Source organism: Chlorocebus sabaeus, chromosome 21, assembly GCF_047675955.1.
Source record: "Chlorocebus sabaeus isolate Y175 chromosome 21, mChlSab1.0.hap1, whole genome shotgun sequence".
NCBI lineage: Eukaryota > Metazoa > Chordata > Mammalia > Primates > Cercopithecidae > Chlorocebus > Chlorocebus sabaeus.
Window position 1 is genome coordinate 20079227 of NC_132924.1, and position 20550 is coordinate 20099776.

The 20550-nt window shown below is 40.4% G+C and overlaps 1 long non-coding RNA gene across 4 annotated transcripts in view; it reads right to left on the reverse strand.

Moving 5' to 3' along the window:
• Positions 1 to 1075: 1075 nt before the first annotated feature.
• LOC103226171 (uncharacterized) overlaps positions 1076 to 20550 on the reverse strand; it is a 32608-nt gene continuing 13133 nt past the window's right edge. For 2 of the 4 annotated variants that reach the window (XR_012090305.1, XR_012090306.1), the window contains exons 2-4: positions 20324 to 20467; positions 16796 to 17020; positions 1076 to 13695 (exon numbers count right to left, since the gene is read on the reverse strand). This is a non-coding gene — a long non-coding RNA (uncharacterized lncRNA). The remainder of the gene's footprint in view (positions 13696 to 16795; positions 17021 to 20323; positions 20468 to 20550) is intronic. The other 2 variants (XR_012090308.1, XR_012090307.1) reach the window with 2 other exon arrangements.

Below are 20550 nucleotides of genomic sequence, written 5' to 3' on the forward strand. Positions count from 1 at the left end.
GAACACAAATTATTACAAAGTAGCACAAGTTAAAGTTGGAGCCAAAAAGTGTATGGAGCAGAGCAACCTGGAAGCAGAAATTGGACCAGAAATGCACTTCATGTTGAGATAAACGTGTCCTCTGGGAGGGACCTAAATCTGCCTTTAATCTTTTTATCTGTCAAAAAGGACAATCATGGCAGTCACATACATAGGTCACAGGGCATATGAGGTGCAAACAGAGCCAAGGTATCAAGGAAGAGCACAGAAGAGGGTCCTACATCCAAGTATTTCATCTAGTTGCCCAATTTCTCTTCCTTATTTTTTGGCTCCTGTTTCCTCTAGAACACATCCTATCTAGGTTTCCTTCTGCTGTAGTGTGAATGACTCTCCCTATGTCTTGGAGCTAAATCAGGGGGATTCAGGCATCATCCATGGGTGCCCTCCTGCCTCCCAGTGTTATTAATATTTGCACCTCCCTCTTGGTCGTGAGGGCTCCACAGCCGGTTGGCCATTTGGAGTGTTTTTTCTAGTGCCTCTCTTGTGAAGCGACATTTTTGCTTTACTTCTTTTCTTGGGTTACAGGAAAAAGAAGACATATTTATTAGAACATGTAAGGTGTCAGGGACTGGTTATATGTCTTCTAGTAGCTCATTTAATCTTCCTGCTGGCTTGGAAGGAGTCACATATTATAGTTGGGTTGAATTATTTGCCCAAGGTTAGAGCTAATCACTGGCAGAGCTGGGATTTGAGCTTGGATATGTCTCTGAAGTCTTTCCATTGTATTGCTTTTTTTTTTTTTAAACCCTGCATTTATTTATAAAACTGAGTTCTACTGCTGAAGTTGGGTATCTGAGGTTAGGCTAATCTCTCCTCTTACCTCTACTCCCCAGCCAATTGCTCTGAAGGCTGTGCTCAGAAGTTTCCTGGAGTTGGAATTGGAAGGCTCATTTATTATTTCGTATTCTTTTACTGAGTAGCTGTGTGACCATGGGTATTTCACTGAGGCCTTCTCAAAGCCTGTGCAGTGGGAACTACGATTACAATCCCACTGGCTCCATGGTAGTGGCGGTGGGACGGAGGGATTGGTGTCAAACTCAGACTAGATCGAATTTGTTGTAATTGCTATGGAAAAAATAAGCTTTAATCACATTCAATGCATTGTTTTTTACTTATTATTATGACCTCAAGATGTTGTTGTTGAGAAAAATCCTACTTCTCCTTTGGTTTTCAGCCCTTGGGTCACTTTTTAAGGAAAATCTGGCTGTCTTGTCTCCGGGAGTGCTGACTCCATGAGCTCCCTGTTCTGTTAATGTTTGCCTTCTTCCTGCAGAAAAGGGGAGGTTGACTGTTTTATTCAGGGCTGTCTTCCTAGCCTTTACCACAGGAGTTAATACAGATCAATAGGAATATCTCTGAATTTAATGTCAGGTTGACCGTCAGGTTGAGAGATCACTCCTTAAAACTAGAAGACTAAAATTTTTTTAGCAGACATTTCTTGCAGTGAGGTAGTTGCTTTGGGAAGGGAGGGATTTTGGGGTCGTGTCAAAGGTGAACAGTTTGTAACTCAGACATCTCATAAGGCTGATCCCACTCACAGCTCCAAGAGGAAGGACTCATGCTGGGGAAGTAAGCACAGGAGCAACTAGATAAAACAGCTCCTAACTGACATTTTAGTGCCTCTCCAAAACAGAAATTGCTGGTGTGTTGTACTTACACACACAAGGCTATATACACTTACACCCATCTCTGTGGGCTCATGTGCACTGACACATGACACTGTAGTTGAACTCTGAGGAACACACCCTGGGAAGAAGGGGCTTTGGAAACTCAGCTAATCATTCCTGCAGATCCCTCAGTTATTAGCAGGGACAGCGGCCATCCTGCAACCACAGTCGGGCAGCCTCTGCCCCTGGCCACTCCACACAACTCTGCAGCTCCTCAGTCCTCTGCCTTGGCAGAGTTTCCAACATTTAAAAGTAAATAAGTAGAGAATTTTCTTTTTCTCATAATGAATGGTTGCAAATCAAGCTCAGCTTATACCTAGAATCCAGGAACATATTCTTGGATTTGACTACCTGGAAACGAGAAATTTGAGGCAATGTCCTCCCAGCATGACTTCCTAACCACCAACATAGTTTAGGGTAGTATCCACACACAAGACAAGGGGGAATGGGCTGAGCTGCAAAAAGAAAATGGAAACATTCAAGGGAGACAGTAGGAAAATTTTTTTGACTCTGCAGCCAATCGGGCAATGGAATAAATGACTTGGGGAAATATTTGTGGCTCCCTAAATAGAGGTGTTCAGGAGAAAAGTGAGATGGAACACATATTCTCATTGTCATTATTAAGCAGCATTTATTGAGTGTGGACAGAGTACAAGATAGCTTTCCAACGGCTGAGGCACCCCCAGTTCCTGTGGAAAAGTGTGGAGAAGAACTACATTTTGGCACTCTTGGCCATGGCGGAACTCATGACTCACGAGGACCCTGCTGGCGGTCAGAGTCTGTGACTTCGTGGCAAGTTTGCAAACTCTGAGACGCCTTCTGCTCAGAAAACCGAGTCTCAGGCTAGTTATGAACATGAAAACATTAATAATTGCTGTGATCATTAATGGTAACTCTAACAGTTTAGTTAGAATTCTATGTGAGACTTTTGCTATTGTATTTTAAAACGTTATTAATCAGACATACCATTTTTCTTATTTGATATAGAACATTGCGATTGGGAATAACCACTAAGTATTGATGTATTCTGCCTCATTTTGAATTGAAACAGGAGGGTAAACAGAGAATGGTATGAATAAAGGGGAATGGGCTGGAAAGTTGCATGTGAGACAGAAAAAGGTAGGAAAAGTCTAGGCCTTTGTTCTTGTCCAGAATCTTATTATGTAGTAGAAGGAAGAAAAGTAGTTGGTCAAAATGCTCCAGAAAAACCTTCCTCATGACCTGCTTTTCCTTAGAACTACAGCAGGGGTAAAAGACAGAAACATAGAATTGTCTCATTATTTCATAGAAAAGCTACCCTCCTAGTTCCCCTTTTTGGTTACTTTAAATAACCGACAACCAAACCGATAATTTGGGAGATATTTTCATTAACTCTGATTTCCTGGGGCCTGACTGGCTAACTTATGCATTGACTCATGAAATAAAACAGCACTTTTCATCAGAAAGAAGACGGGTTTGGGTGTGGTAGCTCATTCCTGTAATCCCAGCATTTTGGGATGCGAAGGCGGGAGGATCACTTGAGGCCAGGGGTTTGAGACCAGCCTGGGCAACATGGCAAGACCCCCTCTCTACAAAAAAATTTTTTAAAAAATTAGCCAGGTGGGGTGGTTCATGTTTGTAGTCCCAGTTACTCAGGAGGCTGAGGTGGGAGGATCACGTGAGCCCAGGATTTTAAGGCTACAATGAACTATGATCACCCCTCTGCACTCCAGCCTGGGTGACACAGTGAGACCTCATTTCTAAGAAAAAAAAAGAATTGAAATTAAAAATTTTAAATATTAAAGAAAGGAAAACACTATATCCTTCCTCCTAATTTTTGACTCTTAACTAAAACTAGTCATCTTCTCTCCACTTTCACTGCACAGGGAGGACTTTCCAAATGGGCTATAACATTGCCTTTTTTCCCTCTCTCCCCTCTTTTCTACCCCTGTTACTTTCTGCATCAATCTTGGGACTGCCACTTCCAGAAAACAAGGGAATACTGACACATTAAATCTTGAAAACACCACCCCCTTAGTAAAGCCTTCCTTTAGGGTAAGAAATGGAAGTACCTCTATAGAAGTGTGTCTTAGGAACTGTAGGTTTTCATGTATACCACTGATGTAGAATATCACAGAATCAATGATCCTAAGAAGAATGCTTAACGGATTCTAGGAGTTACTAATTACCTTCCTTCCAGGGTATTTCACAGGTTACAAAAGTCAGAGAACAAAGCCAAAGAATCAGTGTTATCTAATTGCAAACATCAAGTATGAATGGCTCTCTTTCCAGATGAAAAGGAAAAAAGAAAAACAAAAACAAAACAATGAAGGAACTATATGTTTGAAAAAGAGAAGTGTCCAGGATATTTAGCATTCCATGGAAAAGCATTCTTCTTAAAGTTATTTACTAACAGAAGGACATTTTAGAAATCTGATACCCTGAAGCAGTCCAAGAAAAAGTGGCCTGGAAAAGACAGAATGATAAGATAAAAGCAGTAGAATAATTTAGAAAGAAATCCAGGATAAAAAAGGGCCAAGTGAGATAAAAAGGATAAAAAATTTGCAATTGCAGAATTAAAATCTGTACTAGATATTATAAAGGACAAGATGGGTATTGAATAAAATTCCACACAGATGAGAGTGATACACTTCAGCAGCTCTTCCAGTAAAAAGAAGAAATATACCAAGAGACGAATACTCACAGAGAAAAGATACGGGGTTCATAAAATGGAAAGCCAACCTAGGAATTGGAAAGGAAACCAGAGTAATTGTAAGAAAACTTTCCTGAACTAAAAGAAACCACCAAAGTGTGCAGACTGAAATGGGCTAAACATGTTTCAGGAAATGTTAATAGAAAATATCACATATCATTCCACCATGGTAAGTTTTTGAATTATGAAGAGAAATAAAAACAAAATAAAGCACAGCTGAGAAGTATCCATGAAGAAAATTTAAAAAGACAGTAACAAGCTAACTTTGAGAGAAGCAAAAAAATCAGGCTGACTTTAGACTTATCCAGAAGCAAACAGAAGGCCATAGAGGGGTGACATCAATAGAGTGCTAAGATTAAAAGATTAGTACCTGAGAATTTGATTCAATCAAGTCTTGATTCATGTCTGACAACCCAGGAACACATTCTCTGATATGTGCCAGTTAACGCAATGTGTTACCACAGGCTTTTTTTGGAGGAACACTTGTAAACATAGGCTATGGTACAACTATGAGTTTAAAAATGAAGCCTGGTAAAGTGTATTTGTAAAATGAATTGTTTCTAAGGTGACTGAAATATAAGATATTTACTTAAATTCCCACAAAACCCTGGGAAGCAAGCAGATGAGATTTATGGCCTCTGTATGTAGACAAACTAAGATTTAGAGAGTTAAGGGATGTATCTCAGGATCTCACTAATAGAAATGGAATCAGGATTCAGGATTCATATCTAATTCTTAATGCAGAGGGTGTGAGCTATCAGATCAGCATTGCCCCTTTCTGTTTTAATTTGATTTTGGGAAGTTTCTATAATAAAAACAGAAGAAAATAAAAGAACATTGGCTTGAAGGGTTGACTATACTTAAAATACATTTCTCTTTCTTTCCTAGGACTAGGTTAGTGACTTTGTTTCATTAGAAGTCTCTTTAGATTCCACTAACAATCTTGCCAACTACAATAGGAAAAACCCTTCAATAACAATGTGCTTTTATTTTGGGAGTCCTTGTTATGTGCCAGATACTCTTCTAGGCACAGGGTTCAAGATAAAGAGAAATAAACCAAACAAAATCACCTACTCATGTTTCCTATCAAGAATTAGAGGTCAGGAAATAAACATACTTAGACAACAGCAAAAGGCACTCACTCTAGCTCTGGTAATTAACATGCCCACTATAATAATTAGCATACTCTATCTTGAATACAAAGGAACAACCTAGGATAACTAGGCATGAGGAAAACCAAAGTTATGAAAGGTGAACAAACAAAAAAATAGATGATGTGGAAAACAGAAATTATTCAGAGCACAGAACAGAAAGTGTCCTTTCTAAGGGCACCTTGACAAACTGTTCTTAGAAATATTTTAAAAGAAATTAAACCCAAAGACAGAAAGGAAATAGCAATTCAAATGCTTTTACAAATTAAAAATATTAGTTAAAACAAAAGTAAAAGGAAGGATAGACGGTTAAGTTGAAGAAGTCTCACTAAACACAGAGCAAAGATGTGGAAATATGAAAGAGAAAAGAAAAAAGGACACAATAGGGACATTAATTAAAAAGATCCAGCATCTAATTAACAGCCATGGTCTGCAGTGGCACAGTGTGTCTCTGTTGTGGGAGTGGCTATTGTCATTGCTTTTATATTAGTAAAAACAATAGCCAACATTTCTTGAGAGTTTTCATTGTGCCAGAACCTGGGCTAAGGTCCTAACCTACAATGTCCTGTTTTATCATCCTTTAAAACTACATACAAGGTAAATGGTTATGATGTGGTTATTGATTGTGTTTAGTTGTGCAGACTGAAAAAACAGTAGTCAAGAAAGAACTCTTGGGTGATTGGACACCAATAACTGAGATCAAAATTCAAAAGTAGGAGCTTGTTTAGGGAGAAAGAAGTTGGTTAAATTTTAACATGTTGAGTTAAAGGTGCCTAAAAGACTCCTGAATGGATAAAATCAATATATGGTTGTTTGTATGAGTCTGAAACTCAGATAAAAGGTATTGCCAGAGAGAGATTAGGAATCACCAATATTATCAGTTAAAACCAGGAAGTAGATGCAATCACTCAAAAAGAGAACACTAAAGTGTTCTGCAGAGAGGATTATTGGTAATATTTGTCAGAACAATTTTAATGGTATTCATGGCACACGCCAGATCACAGTTGAAGAATGAATGAAGAATTAGTTCATCACATTCTTCATCTGCCTCAGGTGCTAAATGGATTAATAACACCTATGTGAGTGGATACTGTAGGATTAAAAGATACCATGTTTGAAGAGTTTTTAGAAAAGTGCCTGGCAAGTAGTCCATGCTCAGCAAATGCAGGAGAGAGATAGATACATAGCACTCCATAACTCCATATATCACCCAATCACTATAACATAATACTGGAATATATCACTTTATTATGACAGTATGCTATAGTGATTGAACGCATGGAGTTTGGAACTGGATAGACTTGGGTTTGTAGTCTAGCTCTGCCACCGTACAGGTGTGTAAAACTGGACCAGTCACTCTGTTTATGCACTTTTTCTTTCATCTGTAAAATGGAGAGTAGAGAAACAACTATCTTCTAAAATAACTTCTAGGCATTGTATATTATTTTGTCCTATAAAATGTTATTATTTTTAAAATATTTGTGTTCTGTTATCTGGCTGAACTCTTACGTAAGCTTGCACATTAACGTAGTTAGGGTTCGTTGTGGTCACACAATGGTGAATACAATTTGTTTTAATATTGGTTTGTGTTTATCTTTTGTATTGTCCTTTTTCCTGTATGAAAGGTAGAAAGCCAGGGCTTTGTGTATCTTCGCCTCAGATGCTTCTGCAGGGCAGACTTTTACTAAATTTGGAACAGGCTGTGGTGGGTATCTGGCACATGCAGTGCAGAAAGGAAAATGGACTGGACATGGCCAAGGGAGGAGAGGAAGAGGTGGGTGGGAGGCTGGCAAAACCCTCACAGGAGCAGTGGAGATTTGCAGGCAGCTGGGCAGTACCTAGGAGAGCATAAAGGTCTCAGTCCTTGTGGGGCCTCTCGGAGAGCACTGGCACCCCAGCATTAGCCAGTGGGGACCTATGAACAGAGGAACTTCCCTTTGTCAAGACCAGGAAACTTTAGAATGAGGGGAGGGTAAAAAACCATAAGAGAGATTTGACTTCCCACTGATTTGTGTTGATTTCAGAACTAAAGAAATGTCATGTGTTTTGCATATGAATTTGTGCACTGAAAAATTATACCTGTAGCACACTCACACCGTCTACTAAGAAATAAAGATAATTTTGTCACCGCTTTGTTGTGTTTTGCTCATTATTTTTATTTTTTGCCTTATTATACTGACCAGAACTTGAAAAACATTATAATAAAGGGCCTCACAATCAACAATGAGGAACAAGTTAGCTCTGATCTGCCTAGAACAGGAAGGAAGAAGGGTTCTGCACGGACACAGGTAAGATAGGCGCTAAGTCACATGTTACCCTCTCTAGCCCAAGACTGAAAAAACTAGACAAGCTCTCTCATCCCTCTGCTCTACTCCACCCACCCTCCCTGATTCCTGAATTTAGGTACAGAAAAAAATGTGAGGACTTCAAATAGAGTGAGGCTTATTTACTAGCATATGGCAAATTGAAGGCTCAGTGTAGGAATTTAATGCAATCACAGAAAAATAAAGTAAATTACCTATCCTGAACACCTGTGTATGTAGACTAAGGCTCATCCCCACTCTTATCTCAGTGCTTCTGGAAGTTTTTATCTTGTGTGATACTCTCACGGAAGCAAGTGTAGCAAGAACCGGTTGAATGCTACTATGCTAACCAAGCACTCCTAAATTTAAAAATGCTTCCTGTTTAGTGCCATTCTAATATTTGTTAATATAGGTAAGCATTACACTTAAATGTTTCTCCTGGCATGGGATATGAGTATTGTACATGCCATACATATTATATTTTAAGTATGAAAGTTTAAGGTCAATTAATATTAGCTTGTCAGCCTTTTGCACCATCCCAAATGAAAGTCTTCCAAGGACTCTCCTTTCCAGGAATCTCATCCAGTGGGTTCCGTATCCCCACCTTCTTCCTCCCACTGCACCCCTTCCTACTTTCTCACTTGTTCCATTGTAATCCGCTGCCATAACTCTCAGTTTCCACTCTAAGCTTGCCCACCAGCTAACTTCTCTGACATGGAGTCCTCCACGGACATTCCACCTCCTATCAAGCATGCATGTTTTCCTGCAGCTCCTTGATCTGGGAGACATGGATGAGGATGGGGGTGGGTGCTAGCCACTAAGGACTCTTACTGCTGACCACTGCTGCTGCAAGTATGGAGGCTCAGATGAGAACATGAAAGACATAAAGAAAAAAGAAGAAAGTAATGGAGCTTAGTGCTGGACAGCATGAGCTTTCTTGTCTTTTTTTAATTTTTTTTGTTACAGAGTCTCACTCTGTTGCCGAGGCTGGAGTGCAGTGGTGCAATCTCGGCTCACTGCAACCTCTGCCTCTCAGGTTCAAGTGATTCTCCTGCCTCAGCCTCCAGAGTAGCTGGTACTACCCAGTAGCACCACTACGCCCAGCTAATTTTTTGTATTTTTAGTAGAGATGGGGTTTCACCATGTAGGCCAGGCTAGTTTCGAACTCCTGACTTCAAGTGATCCACCTGTCTTGGGCATCCCAAAGTGCTGGGATTACGGGCATGAACCACTGCACCCGGTCAGCATGAGCTTTCATGCCAAGCTGCCTGGATTGAAATCCTAGCTCCATCACACCTTCAGGGTATATCCTTGGACAAGTTATCCGGTCTTTCCAAGCCTCAGTGGCTTCATCTGTAATTGGCAATAATAAGAAAACCTATTTCAAAATGTTATTTGAAGGGTGAAGGGGTATTACATATATATCAAGCACTTTGCTCCATGCCTAGCAGAAATGAGTGCTTGATCAATGATAACTAACAGAACATCATCTTCATCGTATTTCCACCTTCATATAAAAACAGCCTTGAGGCTGTGGCTGTCACATTATACATCTCTGTGCCAGACATCTACCCCAGGTTTTTTATTCAGCCAACCCTCTCTCACAGACCTTTGAATCCCTTAACACCAAAGACTTTCACAACCACTCCACATAAGAAACATATCCCATGCCCATGCCCTGGGCTGTTTTAGTATTCACAATGGTTTGTCCTTTGAAATCTTAATCTTCAGCATTTCATTTTCTGAGACCCAATGCCCATCTCACTCTCTCTCAACATACCTGCATTTCACATCATCGATATCTGTGATTCCTGAATGATGCTATTTTTCACAAACCATCAGTAGCTTTCTGGCTTCACATCTTTCTTCACCTGGTTCAGATTCCTGAGGGCACCACACAGTTTCTTTACTGACATTTCCTCTTACTCCCATTCTTTGTTGTCCTTTCTCAGCTCCTGCTCTGCCAGAACCTGAGTCTGGATCGCCCGACGTGCGCTGTGTAGTGTGCAGCCTGTCACAATAGCTACATTCCAAATGTTCAATAAGCACACATAGCCAGTGGCTACTCGATTGCACGGTACAGATTGTAGAATCTTTTCACGATTGCAGAAAGTTCTACTGGACAGCAGCGCTATATCTAGACAATTGACCTTCTCTCTTCTACACCTTACAGTGAAGAACACTTCTGGGTAAGACAGAACAACTCTGTGATTTGGTGTTCCTGAAACTTCAGTGCATTCAGTCTCAATGTCTTCCAGAATGCCTGGAGGTGTTCAGAATCCCCCTGATCTCCTATCTGGTTCTGCCACTGTTACAACATTTCACCTATCTTTTCAAACCTTCCACTCCACCACCTCCACCAGCTTTGACATCTCTCTCAGCAGATGAGCTTACCTTTTTTTTTTACTGCAAAATCAATGAGATGAAAATTCTCTTAATTCCCTTCTCTGTCAGTTATCATCATGTCTCTCTATGCCCATCCTTTATTTTTTTATTCTTGTTTAATTTAAGGCTAATCCTACCACCTATGCTTAGGATTAATTCATCAGCCAAAAAATATTTACTGAGCAAGTACTATATGCCAGACAGTTTTAGGTGCCAAGATTTAGCTGTTAACAAAACAATGTCTCTACCCTCATTCTAGTGTTGTCACATAGACAATAAACAAATACTTCAGATGGTGATAAATATAACAGAGAAAAATGAAACAGGCTGGGTGTTAGGGTGTACCAGGGTGGAGTCCGTTGCTATTTTATATTGAGTGGTCCAAAAAGGCTTCAGTGATCTGGAAACAAATAACAAGAAAGTCAGGGAGTGAGCTGCGAGGGTGTCTGATGGAAAATGACGAAATTCCTGGCAGAGAAGATGTCAAGCACAAAGGCTTGGGACATGCACAAGCTCATTCTGTTGGAAGGAAAGCAAGGGGGATCACATGTGAAGAAGACAGAGACCAAGGAGAAACAGAGAAGACATGATCGGGGATGTGGCCAGGTCACGTAGCTTCTCTCTGGCCACAACAGTGAGTGAGTGGAGAAGCCACGGGAGGATAGGAGCAAAGGAGAGACCTCATCTGCCTTGCATTTTTGAAAGGGTCATTTGGAGTGTTGGATTCCCAATAGTCTACAGGGGCAAGGATGGGAATAGGGAGATTTGTTAGGAGGCTGTTGCAATTATTCAGGTGTGGTGGTATATTTAGATCAATAAGAATGGCAGGTTGGCCCGAGGGACGATGATGGAGGTGGTAAGGAGTGGTGTGAACATGTGTCTATTTTGAAATCAATCCATCATTTCTTACTTCAGGAGGAAATTTGTTTCTCTGTCTTCTCTCATATTGCAAAGTTATTTACCTTTAGCAGCTCACTTCTATCAGAAGAGAAGCTTAAATCTCTATCTTAAAATTTGAAAGGGCTTTCTCTCAATCCTCAGTGTCTCCTTCTCTAGTCATTACTCAATTTCTTCTTCACAACGTTTGACAGAGTACATCTCCTTATTCTTCTCATCCCCTCCTCTTCCCACTAAAATCTGTCCCCAAGTAACAAAGCTGATCTGCTCAGGCTAGCACTGTCACTGATTAGAATATTGCCAGATCTATTGGGCCTTTCTGTCAGTGTCTTACTTGACCACATCGTGTCATCTGACATTTTCAAACTGTCACTTTTCTTGACTTCCTTGACAATGTTCCCTACGTGTTTTTCTCCTACACATCTGACTCCTCAAAGCTCCTCACAGGCTCCTCTTCCTCCACTCACCTCGTAAATATGAAAGTTCCCAATTTCTCATCTTCTGCTCTTCTCTATCTTGAAGGTAATGGTTGCTAGAAGAAATAGATGCCAAAATGATGATGCCTCAAAATCAATAAAGGCTTATTTCTCACTCAAGCAATAATAGAAGACGAACATTTAGTGTTTTAAAACTAGTATAATGTTTTAAAATTGAAATTCTAACCCAGGGGCCAAAATACCAGATAGCTATCAGATACCAGAGTGAAGGGGATAGAGACCACTGCAAAAAAATCCTTAAAGTAGATATCTGAGAAAGGTTCCATTATTTTAAGACTCTGGAGAGATGTTGAGAATATAAAAGTTTGAGAGAGTGGAGAGCAAGGCAGGGGGATGGGGGGAGTATGAATTTTGGGAGATGCCTTCAGAAGAAGCACCTGCCAGTTGTGTGTGAGTCCCAGCTCTCCCTACAGGGCAGGGTTAATTAATCTTCCTCAACTCCAGGGAAGATAACTAACATAGGCTTCAACAGCACCTTCAACAGCAGTTGAGGGACCCTGCACACTGATGCCTAACTCATGCTTGAATAAATGTAAATTGGTCTAAGACAAGGTAAAGGATAAAAAGAGGAAGGGGCTATGTTTATTAAGAAACCACATTCCTATCAATAGTGGGCTAGAAATACATGAGTTTCCTGTGGACCTAATAGGGTCTACATGGGAGGGAAGGCAGGCTGAGGCTGTTTTATGTCCTGCCCAAGAGGAGAAGAATGTGTCTCACAGAGAGAGTCTGTATGCAAGGGACTGCAGAGAAGCAGGGTCCAACTAGGGACCGGGAAGCAGCCAGCCAATACACAGCTGTGGCAGTCGTTGGGGGAAGGACCCGAAAACAAAAGAATGAGTCAGGTGTGAGCATCTGCCAAGCCTGGAGTGCATGGGTGATTTTAGTTTTCTTTCTCTAAGTTTTGTTAATGGTGGCATAAGCTTACATGGAGGAACAGAGGCTTTGTCACAGGTAAGAAAAGGAAATGAGGAGCGAGAGCTGTAAGCTTGAGACACGATGAGGAATTAAACGCATGCAGCGGTACAGAAGAAAAAGGCTGCAAACTCCAACATCTTTCTAACCCAGTCCATTCCAAAACTAGGGAAAAGGTTGAGACCTGAAGCATATTCCTCCAACAGAAGGGACACGCTCCTAACTTGGCAAGACAGGACCTGGCTGCAGGGTCAACAGAAAGTTCCAACCCATGACCTCAGCTCTTGTCCTAGGCCCCAGAGGCCATCAGCACCCAACCATTAGATAAGATGTGGTGTTCAGAGAAGTAGAAAGGAGGATAGATGAGAACACATCTATGCTATTTTAGGGCAAACAGTAGACCTGCTGTCTTATCCCATTCAAAAATGAGTTAACAGAAAAAGAATAAACAGCAACATAGGGCTTATGAATAAATTCCTCAACTAACAAGAAGAAACGAAACAAAGAGCAAAGAAAGCTAAAGAGCACGCTCAAAAACTAAATCTTTAAATCAACAATTTACACATTCAAGAAAATTTTAGAAACAAACAAAAACACTTGTCAAAAATGCAATAGAAGAAAATGTTCCTGAAATGAGGAAAGATCTTTCCATTTCTGGAAAGACATAAACCATAATTTTGTTTCTGGTTTTCTTTGGATGATTAAATTGTAGGAGCCCTCTGTCCCTCCTCCCTCTTTTTCCTTCCTCCTACTCTCCCTTTCTTTGTTTCCTCTTTACCTCCCTCCTCTTTCTCTTTCTTCCTTCCTTTCTTTTTTCCTCGATGGTGTTTGTATTTGAAAAATGAATACCTATTATTTTTAGAATTAGGAAGAAGCTTTTTAAATTAAAAACACTGTTTAAGGCCAGGCACGGTGGCTCACGCCTGTAATCCTAGCACTTCAGGAAACAAAGGCAGGCGGATTGCCTGAGTTCGAGACCAGCCCAGGCAAAATGGTGAAAATCCGTCTCTACTAAAAATACAAAAAGTTAGCCAGGTGTGGTGGTGCATACCTATAGTCCCAGCTACTCAGGAGGCTGAGGCACGAGAATTGCTTGAACCCAGGAGATGGAGGTTGCAGTGAGCCGAGATCGCGCCACTTCACTCCAGCCTGGGTGACAGAGTGAGACACAGTCTCAACAAACAAACAAACACACTGTTCAATAATACGCTACCATTAAATGACAAACTTTGAGTAACTACAGGTAGAGAAAAACCTAGAATTATCTACAGTTGTTATAAAGCCCTGGCATTAAGAAATTATATTTTAATCAAGATAACTGTTGGGTTGTGGACTTGAGTCACATACATAAAAAGACCTGGGATAGGACAGAACTAGAGTTAAAAGAACAACATTAAAACTGGGAAACGATATGAATGGAATGGGATCACAAGCTTAGCAACACACTACAGGTCAATCGAATGAAATTAGTGTTCATATTTATACACATTCAACAGGTGATGAAAATGGCGTTCCAAAGTGAAAAGTTCGTAAACAGTGCTCATTCAATCTTTGGAAAAATTTCTAAAATGTCATAGCTCTTCCTTGTTCTGTATGACAAAATATATTCCAGATATGTTGGATTAAAGAATAAAGTTTCAAAAAATGTTTAGTGAAAAATATATGTGAGTATCAATTTGATTTCCTGATGGAGAAGCCTTAGCAAAAAGATAGCAATTCCTAGATGAGTTCATATAAAAATGTAAACTCTCTTTTGGCCTGAAACACTATTAATACAAACAAAATTAAAGAGCCAGGAACTAACAGGGGAAAAATTACAATAATATGTAGCAGACAGTAGGGTAGGAGTCTTAATATAAAAAGAGTTCTCATTAATAATAAAATATACTTTACTATAGATAATATAAACATATATACAATGAAATTTTATTTAAAATATAAGAATGAGAATAGGGTTCTTATTAATAAAAGAAACAATGGGCAAAGAACATGAACAGTGACTCAAAAGAAAGTTGTTCAAATGGACAACAAAATGTCCATTTAAAATAATAATTTAAAAATTCAAATTAAAACAAAGCATATACCGTATTTGGCCTGGGTGGGAGAGAACTTTGATAATAACATCCATCCCAAAACACAGGGAAAGAGTCATGCCCTTACACTATTGGTTGGAATGTAACAGGCAAAAACTTTCAGGAGGGCACCTGGTTTTATATATATAAAGATCTTAAATATGTCCACATTTTTATTTTTTACTTGTCTTATTTAATTTTAATTTTATTTATTTATTTATTTATTTTGAGAGGAAGTCTTACTGTGTCGCCCAGACTGGAGTGCAGGGGTGCCATCTCGGCTCACTTCAACCTCTGCCTCCTGGGTTCAAGTGATTCTCATGCCTCAGCCTCCTGAGCAGCTGGGATTACAGGCATGTGCCACCACACCTGGCTAATTTTTGTAATTTTAGTAGAGATGGGGTTTCACTATGTTGGCTAGGCTGGTCTCGAATTCCTGACCTCACGTGATCCACCTGCTTTGGTCTCCCAAAGTGCTGGGATTACAGGCGTGACCCACGGCGTCCAGCACAAATATGTCCACATTTTTAGATCCAGTGATTCGACTTCTAGGAACTCATCTCAAGGAAATAATAAGAGATGCATTTAAACACATAAAAGGGTGGATGCAATACTTACACTTACAAAATTTGGGAAATGACTTCAATATGCAATAATTGTGGACTGGTTTAAAAATAAAGACACACCTATTTGAAAGGTTACTCCCCAGTCATTAATATTTTCAAGAAATAATTTGACCATTGAAACTGCTCAACATACATTGATAGGTGAAAAATATCAGTATATAGGACAATATTACAGTAGGATTGCAATTTTGTTTTACACACCCACAGAAATTTTAATAATGATTATTTCTGGGAGGGATGATGATATGTGATTTACATTTTTTGTTCTGTGTCTTCCACATTTTATACAAATAATATGTTTTTTTTTTTTAACTTAGGATGAATGTCATTTAAAAAGCAACAATTTTGATATTGGAAGTGGACAAATCACAGAGAAGGTACCCAGTTGCTACAGGATTTCTTTCTAACCAGAGTTTATTCCTATTCAGATGCACCAGAAGGGGGCGCCTCAGCCTCTTCCCACTGATGGACAGCTGGATCACCTGGTAAGTCTGGAATATTCAAGTCTGCAGGATTCACTTTCCCTCATGGTTACGCTCCTTTTCTGGGTCTCTCAGAAATTTCCATAGAAGGATATGGAAATCTGAATGACACCGTGAGAGTTTTATCTAGTCACGTGATTAACAGTCTGTGTTGGTGATGTGTGCTTTGGTCAACCTGTTCTACCTGGGCAGCTGCTGCAAATCAGGGGTGCCTCTCCATCAGGAAAAGACAGAAACAGAACAGGACTCTACCCAATAGCTTTGCCTTAATTGCAACAAACAGGTTCACGGAAATGGCCAAATTCACAACTATAACTTAGGAGGTTGACTCAGCCGCCAACTAACTGTATCTGAATCAGAGTTTGCTTCTTAAAAAGTTATGTGCTCTTCTTCATGGTACCAGTTAGGGGGCAGCAGATATCCTGGCATCTTTTGTTGTCTAAAGGAAGCTTCCAATTAGGAGATCCTGAAGTTTCTATGTATTATTATTTTATTTGCCATGTGACATGGTCTGGTAGTTCCATCCTGCACCAGCTGTTCATTTTGGAAGCCAAACCTCTCACCTAGTAGAGTGCTTATAATTCACTACTGAGCAAAGGTGAACCCAAATAATAAAGTATCCTATATAATTACTGCACTCTGCATCAGCCGTTTCAGTTTCATCATTATCTAAATATTACAAAGCCCCAGCCTTCTCTTTTGGTCTATCATTCTGTCTCTCACACACGCTTAAGTAAACTTTATTTTGACTCCTTAAAATACCCTCAGGATGAGAATGCAAGTAAGGGGATGAGTGTAGGCATCTATAAAATGGCTTCTGCAAAGACCTCAAGATGCTAATTTAAGAGGATGAAGCATAGCCCAGCCTGTGGTAAAAACATTTGCTTTTCCTGATGCATGCAACATTGTGGAGATGCTACTTTTGTGTGTGGGGTGTGTGTGTGTGTGTGTGTGTGTAGCTACTGAACACTCTGATAATTTTGTCTGTTCAAAAAGAAACAACAGAAACACGATGCTGAGCTCTTGAGGATCCTTGAACCAATGTCTTCTTTTGGTTTTGATTACGTACCTTTTTTAGTTTCCAGAAGTTCCTCATGGGATAAAGAGTAGTAGGTGTGGAAACTGGACCACAGAGGGGTAGACTGACTTGTAACTTTCCAGCCAGGGTCAGAGCCAAATGTATAGTAGGGTCTTCACAGTACCAATCTGCCCTGGTGGCTTGTCACAGAGCATTTGCTCATCTTTCCAAGGCTCTACAAAGTAGAACTCAGGGAGTTCAGGTCAGCCAATAAAGCTTTTTTTAAAAAGGAAGAGAAATAATACCAGTAAACAACGGTGACTATGTACCAGCACATTCTATGTGGCTCACAAAATTAACTGAGCTATCCCTGACAACAATCCTATCTATGAAGGGGGTGCTATTCTTATCCATATTTATTATACTAATCGGGGAACCAAGTCATTTGCCCAGCAGTTTGAAAATGGTGAATCCTAAATTTGAACCCAGGCAGTCTGACTGCAGGACCCATACATTCAACCACTACCTTTTACCTCATCTTCAAATGGTATTTTTCATACTTCAGAGCACTGAGGTGCCTGTGCCCTTGGCCACTGAGAGGCCATACTTGCTGCACCCGTCTGGACCATCAGGGTCTTCCCCAGTCAGAGGCCACTGCCAGGGCCAGAGACAACGGAGAATTATTTAGTTTCCTACAGTTCTAGAAACTGCCTCTGTTTCAAGCCCAGGAAGAAGGCGTTCTGAGGAGGACATTTCTTCTTGGGACAAGGACCCTTGGTGAGATTTGGCCTTTATGCACCTCCATCTGAAAAGCTAAGCTTCTCTCTGGGAATTCGAATTGAAGGTTAGGGATGATTGCTCAGATGGGGAAAGTGTGAAATGGTAATCACTTTCATATGACACTCGAGAAATGTTATAATAAAGCTGAGTAAATTGGAGCATGAGTTAGCCGGTCCTTTGCCTAATGATGTCACCCACTTTGTGCTTCCTCCAGCCTATGATTAATAAAAGAGGGGTTATGACAGTAACTCACTCCTAGTGGGCAGCAGTGACGTCAGCAGCAGCTGAGCAAACTGACTACATTTAGTTGTGCGTGTGTATGTGGGCATTTTTTTTTTTCCTGTGACTAACATGAAGCTAACAGCATCTAATAAAACAAAAGCTCCTTGAAATTTGGGAAACTTATTGGGTGAACTCTTTTCTACAGGGAGCACCATTTTAATTATTCTCAGCTCATAGTTAAGTGATGTTGGAGTTGGCCAAAATTACCTTGTTGGCTTTCTGCCCCTGTTTCATTAAGGGATCACAAATGAACCCCTGGCCTTTGGGAGAGAGGTTTTCTGGAGTGTTTTTTTCCTTCTACTATAGAGGCTCCTCCCTCGTTCATTATACTCTTCCATCTTTTAAGAGGAACTCAATGAGTAGAAGAGGGATTGTAGCCATAAGTTATTTTTTGAGAGTTTAAAGCTGGTTGTAGAATTCAGTGATTCCATTTTAAACTCTAAGAATATTGTGCTTAATTACAGTTTGCTTTTCCAATCTGATAAAGTGACAGAAGTCCTACTTACTATTTCACCTTTGCAAACTTGACCTTCCTAAAATTAGAGTGGACCACCTGGAAATATTTGCTCACCTAGCTGAGCTGCTGCCAGTGTCCACGCGAGCCTACAGGACTCGTGAACAGCGGCACTCAGACCATGCCTTGGAGCTGCTCCCACAGAGGGCACAACCTTTGGACTCTATTAGGACACGAGGGAGGCAGCAATTCACTGATTTAAAAAAAAATTCACACAGGACTGCCCCCAGGCTTTTCTGTGGGGCTTTTTCCCTCCAAGCAGCGATTTGGGAACAGGCTGTGGGGGGATCTTTGTGGACAGGCAAAACTGGATGCAAAGCAAGATTGCTGCCCGCTTATCAGTCCAATGGAATCTATGTGCTAAACCACCATGTCTTCAAGTCAGCAATGGAACTTATTACCCAAGGGGATCCAGGTGAGAAAAATGATTACAACAATCTGTTCTGTGTTCCTTGGGGAGTATTTTTCAACAATCTTCTGGGGCAATAGGAAGATAAATTGTTGAAGCAGATGTTTCCTGATTGGGTTAGAACTGAGTCATGATAAACAATGTTGAAATATATATTGGTCAGGAAGAATGTTGAGGGCATATTTCTTCAGGTTGAGTTAGTCTGGGTTTTCTTCAATGTATGTTTTTCTATAGTGGTTGTAAACGAGTATTTCTCTCAATATTGAATTTTTTTACATGTACCACATGGTTACTTCTTGGGAAGAACTCCAGGTATTTCTGAATCATTTGAAAGTTGATTGAGGCCTTTGGTTCCAAAATGACCATTTACCTGAGGAGACGGTGATTCACAAGTTGGAAGAGATGACACGGCGTCAGAGTGTCTAAGACATTCCCCTCATGGCTCCCTTCATCTTAAAATGATCTCTGACCTACCCTTTCCTTTCTGGAGGACCCAAGTCACTCAGGAGGTAAGTGATGAACCAGGGAAGTAAGCCCTCACTGTCTGGACAACAGGATTTCAGTTCTAAGCTAGTTTCATCCAGGCAACTTCCCTTTTGTGCATTTCACCAATACTTGTTGATTACTCTTATGATTTTCCATGAGGTGGAATCCTTCACAATAGTTTCCCCAGTCCTCACAGGAGAGCAACACCTGGAAGGGCTGGAAGGGCATGGCCTTCCTTTAACAGCCACACCACTTCCTTTTATAAAGGAAGTTTGGAGAATATAATGTTGCTTGCAACAGCCATTAGGATTTAGCAAAACACTGTTTTATCTCTTTGGATATTGATTGTATGTCATTCCCCTAAGGTATTAAACAAATAAAATCAAGCTACAACATATTCGCTTGCTCTAGGAGAAAGGCAGGGCAATCTTACTTTTGTGAATTTTACTTCAGGGAATTCTCTCTTGCATGGATTTATCTGATACTGAATTGCTAAAATGAACAACTCAATCCTTTATTCATTTATTCTTTTGCATGAGTTGCTTGTCTCCTAACAACTTGGGTGTAGGCCAGCCCATCTCATTTTGTTGCTGGCCACCAAGATTCTGCTTTGGTTTAGAACAAAAAGCCAGCAGGAAAATGTATTGAGGCCATACGTGAAAGTTGGTTGGAGCAACGATGTTGCCCAAGAGGAGCATTGTATCTGTAGTCTCCAGTAATCTGAGAACATAAGATGCAAGAGGAAGCAGAATCACTTGAATTATTAGTATTTTGTAGAGTTGCAATGTTTTCCTTGGTTCCCAAGGCCTCTTGGAGATGGATAGGGAGAAGGTTGGGTGAACTTTACAATTATAACATGAAATCAGGGTATCTCAACTGCAGAACAATTAACACTGTAGGCCAGATAATTTCTTGTTGTTGGGGGCTGTCCTGTGCATGGTAGGATATTCAGCAGCATCCCTGGCCCCTACCCACTAATGATCAGTAGAACCTCCCTCCCAGCTGTAACAACCAAAATGTCTTCAAACATGGCCAGATGTCCCCCAGGGAGCAAAATCGCCCCAGTTGAGAACCACTGCTGTAGAATGAAGAGTAATAGGTTACTTACTGGGTTTTTTTCCTTCTTCTCTTTTCCACAGTTGTTTTAGTTCTAGTATCTGGGTTCCCTTGGTTCAGAAAACAGCATTTCCAAATACTCTAAAAACAGAGTGCTCTTACATAGCAGAAGGCCTTGTGGGATATTCCAGTGGTTCTGAAAGAAATGTGAAGCTTAGGAGTCAAGTTTCAGATTAACCATTTCTGACCCTGTTGTTCTCAATGAATTTCAGGAGACTT